At 44.3% G+C, this 4661-nt stretch overlaps 1 long non-coding RNA gene across 1 annotated transcript; it reads right to left on the bottom strand.

Moving 5' to 3' along the window:
- Window positions 1-1009: 1009 nt before the first annotated feature.
- Window positions 1010-3094, bottom strand: LOC140720221 (uncharacterized). Its single transcript, XR_012097129.1, has 3 exons — window positions 2991-3094; window positions 1211-1233; window positions 1010-1123 (listed from the first exon to the last, which is right to left on the bottom strand). It is a non-coding gene; the product is annotated as an uncharacterized lncRNA (long non-coding RNA).
- Window positions 3095-4661: the final 1567 nt, after the last annotated feature.

Below are 4661 nucleotides of genomic sequence, written 5' to 3'. Positions count from 1 at the left end.
CCCCCCACACCCCCACCAAATTAGTTTAAACCCTCCCCAACAGCTCTCTCAGACCTCTCTGTGAGAATATTGTTCTCCCTCGGGTCGAGGTGCGACCCATCCCTTTTGAGCAGGTCATTCCTCCACCAGAACAGATCCCAATGAACCAAGAACCTGAATCCCTGTCCCCAGCACCATCTTCGCAGCCATGTTTATCTGTCAAATTATCCTGTTCCTACCCTCACCAGCACGTGACACAGGCAGCAATCCAGAAATTACAACCCTGGGGGTGCTGCTTCTGAGCTTTCTACCAAGCTCTCCAAATTCTATTATCAGGACCCCTTTGCTTTTACATCCTATGTAATTGGTCCCACAATGTACCAGGATATCTGACTGTTTTCCCTCCCTCTCTAAAAGTGCTGCAGACACGATCTGAGATGTCCATGACCTTAGCACCAAGGAGGCAACATACCATTCTGGTGTCCCATTCATGTCCATAGATTCTCCTGTCTGCTCCCCTGTAGATTGAGTCCCCTATCACTACCACTCCCCTCTTCTGCCTCTGACAACAGTGAGAGATGCTGATCCAGAAGGTGGAAGACCTGAGTCAATCAGACACTGGACTCACAGGGCACAAAGGACTTGTGTATTTTCCTGACAATCTCGGTCACCACACTGATACCCGCTTTTATTCCCTACAGTATCATGAAATCTGTATTAATTTCCCAGCTCCTGTGGTAGGATACAAACTAGTGTTTTGGCGTGTTAGTGCAGTGTGCCTGGGATCAGGACACAATGGTTCATCTGCCAGTCCCGTGTATTGGTTGTATTGTGACCCTGTGCTGGTGTGTCCAGGGGTCTGACATCTCCAGCTGACCATGTGACAGTGATGCCTCCCAGTCGGTGGGGTTGATGCGGAATAAACTTCAGTTCCCCTTCAGCCTGTTATTACAGTCAATCTTTGCCTCAAGTTATGAATTAATTGTGTCTGATAAACAAGAAAAAATGAATCTTTGTAGTTTTACCTCGGTTAATGGCATCAAGTGTTTCTCTCAGCACTGTGTTCAACAAATAGAGGTGATCGAATTTTTCAACCGGTAGGGCCTCATCTGTCACTGACAATTCCTGGACATCGTCACTGATTCTGTAAATATTAAACTGCTGGTGATAAACTGGAATTTTGAAGTATTTTACAAATCCATACAGGTTTTCAGAAAAGAGCATGTCCTACCTCCTGTTGCGATGAGCTTCCTCCTGAAATAAATAAAAAAACACCAATCTGATTAGACTTGGACTTACTGTCCACATCCTGAATTTCATCCAAATCATTACAAAATGTTGAAAATTCCCATTCCCACAGTCACTCACACACACCAGCAATACAGAACCATGGGGAAAATTACAGGAAAAGTTTCTGAAAGTTAGACCAATACTGAGAGGATGAAACTTACAGGAAAGACAGGACAGGCTGTGCATTACCATCTGGATATGACGTCAGAATGATAAAATGGAACAATTTAAGATTAGTGATGGATTTGATTGCATGAAGGTGGAAAAAGTACCTCATTTATGGCGAACTCAAGAGGACACAGGTGCTTGGAAGTAGTACGGAGGAGATGTCGGGTAAGTGTTTTGGAATGGGTGGAATGAGCTGTCGGCAACAAAGGTGGAGGCGGATGCGATAGGGTCTTTCAAGAGACTCCCACACAGGTACATGGAGCTTAGAAAAATAGAGAGCTATGGGTAACTCGAGGTAATTTCTAAAGTCAGTAGATGTTCGGCACAGCATTGTGGGCCAAAGAGACTGTATTGTGTTGTAGGTTTTCTTTGTTTCTATGTTTCTATTTATGGGGAGACCTTCAGCCAAAGATAAAATGTCAGGTGGTTCTTAATAAATCCCACAAGAAATTTAATGAGGAGGATGTGGAACTCAGTGCCACAGGAGTGGTTGAAATGGAACAGCAGAGATTGAATGTAATGGGGAGGCTGGATAAACACGTGAGGGGCCAGGGAAATTGATAGAAGATGGACCGAATGCCCTGCTGATGACAGAAAATGGGACACAATCCCATGTAAAACTTATCCAAAAAAGTAGAGAGAGTGAAAGTTTCCGTAATCTGACGACTGAAGGGCTGTAAGTTTTCAATGTTTATATTTCTACGTTTCTAATGTGAAACATAAACGAAAAATTAAAGAAACATGGAAAGTTTCCCTAATCTGACGGAAACCGGATATGGAGGATAAGTCTGATGTGTGGGTCAAGTTCTTTGTTCTCACTGATTGACAAAGAGATCCTCTCACCCACCGCACCAGACACACTCACAGCCTCTGATTGGAACTGGGTGTTAATGGAAGTTTTAGAGGATATTTAATGTGGTAATTAAGGACACAATCAGCAGCTCTGTGTTATGATCAGAGTAAATCATTTCAGAGAAGATTGCATTCTGTCCTGGGATGTACAGAAGTTGTGGAAGTCCAGTTTTGGGACAACAACAGTCCTGAATAGTTGCATCGATCGTTTGCTGAGAAACAGTTTACTGTCATTTGTAAATGCTGAGTGTAAGAGCAACACGTCTGTTTTCTGTCTGCATTGTATTCTGAGTTATGTGTTTATTACGAAAACCAGTCAGGTGAGTGGGGACGTGGTAAAAGCGAAGGGAATAAGTTACGTATTCGTACTTTGTTCTGGGCTGTTTTGAGCCTGGGACTGGCAGATGTCATATCTTTTCTTGACAGATTAATTGCAATTTAATTTATGATTAATTATGCAGAAAATTAATCGCTTAAATATTGTATGTTGCTGATAAAGGATCAAATATCTGTCTCCGACATTTTAGAATGTCATTAGCGGAGTGATTGGAGGTTCATCATGCGAGGAGAAAACTCTGTGTGAGGACACCAGCAGCGGTAATTGATTTGGTAGAATTGGCCGCTGTGCTGTGTTTATTTCAAATATACTACTGCTCATTTAGTTCAATTTGACAGAAATAAATTGAAACGTAATCCCTCACCTTGAGAAATATCACACCATCTTTCTGATCCATCTGTTCCTTTAACTTTGAGATTTCCTCCTGAATAAACCTTATATTCTCTTGAATCTTCAGAAGATTTTTCTCCATTGGATTTAGAATCCTCACCTCTTCTTCCCTGAGATCCCTGAGTAAGCTCTGCTGTTTCTCTGTGATAATGTGGTGCAGTTCAGCAAACTGGGATGTGATGTGGGACTGAACGCTGTGTGACTGTTTCTGTCGAATGAAAGGTGAAGATTAGTTTACTGCGTTGCTGTGTTGTATTTCATTATGACATTAAGGTGACCATTCGGCCCATTGGGGTCCATACTACTTCTGAGACATTCCCGTCAATCCCATTCCATCAAGTTTTCCTGAAACCTATTCTCCCTCATTGACCCATTAACTCCCACCTGATTCACACACACTCTCCATCACCTTCACAGGGTTAATTGTAATTAACCATTTAACCAGCATGTTCTTGGGATGTGTCTAAAACCGTCATGGCCACAGGGAGAGCATGAAAACTCCACACAGACAGCAGCAGAGGTCAGGATCGGACCCAGGTCACTGGAGCTGCGATACTCGGCTATTCTGCATTAAATGGAGCAAAACTCGACAGTAATATCAGAAATTCCGCTCAGGAAACCTCACCCGAACTCCGGAAATCTTCTCTTTCTGTTGCTGCTCCTTTTCCTGGAAGTCTGATTTCTTTTTTGTGAGAGAGTCTAAGGAAGATTTTAGCTGATCCTGGAAGTCAGAGAGTGAAGGAAATAGAAACAAAGATGCATCAAAGGAAACAGGTGATCAAACCCGATTATCACACAAAATGCCGGAGGAACTCAGTGAGTCAGGCAGCATCTATTCAGGGGAAATAAACAGTCGGTGTTTCGGGATGAGACCCTTCATTAGGACTGGGAAGGAATGGGACAGAAGCCAGAATAAAAAGCTTGGGTATGAGAACCAGCTGACAGGTGACGGGTGAGACAACGTGAGGGGGAACATGGGGGAGGGTGATGAAGTGAGAAGCAGAGAGGGGACAGGTGGAAGAGATCAGGGCTGGAGAAGAAGGAATCTAATACGAGAGGACAATCGACCATGGAAGAAACGGGGAGAATTTGGGACTGTTTGGAGCCCTGAATGGTGGTGAGGCAGGGGTTGGTAGGTGTCAGGTGTAGCACTTGTCCCGTTTGCAGGTATCGGTGTCAGGAGGGAGATCAGTGGGGAGGAGCGAGTGGATAAAAGGGAGTTGTGTAGAGAACGATCCCTATAGGGCGCGGAGAGTTGTAGTGGTGGAGGGTGGGAGTGGGCCCGTGCCTCGTGTTAGAATCCGTTTGGAGATGGCGAACGGTGGGGTGATGATGTGTTGTTTATGGAGGCTCGTGTCGTGGACAATAGACGATGGGGTGAGAATCAAATTCGAGTCAGTTTTACCTTGTAGAGTGTAACAGCTTCTTTAATCGGCATGAAGCGGTGCTCTCGGTGTTCCTGCGCAACCGCACAGATCACACAGATCAGTGTCTTGTCCGTTTCACAAAACAGCTTCAGTTCTTCCTCATGTTCCTCGCAGTAAAGTTTACTTCTCTTCCCTTTGGGATTCAGGTTTATATTTCGAGCTTTTTCAGCCAGATTTGCTAAGGCCCGATTCACCCTGAGGCTGCGGTCAGCAAACTC

The sequence above is a fragment of the Hemitrygon akajei genome, unplaced genomic scaffold (genome assembly GCF_048418815.1).
Source record: "Hemitrygon akajei unplaced genomic scaffold, sHemAka1.3 Scf000038, whole genome shotgun sequence".
Taxonomy (NCBI): Eukaryota; Metazoa; Chordata; class Chondrichthyes; order Myliobatiformes; family Dasyatidae; genus Hemitrygon; species Hemitrygon akajei.
This window is presented reverse-complemented; position numbering and strand designations above follow the sequence as displayed.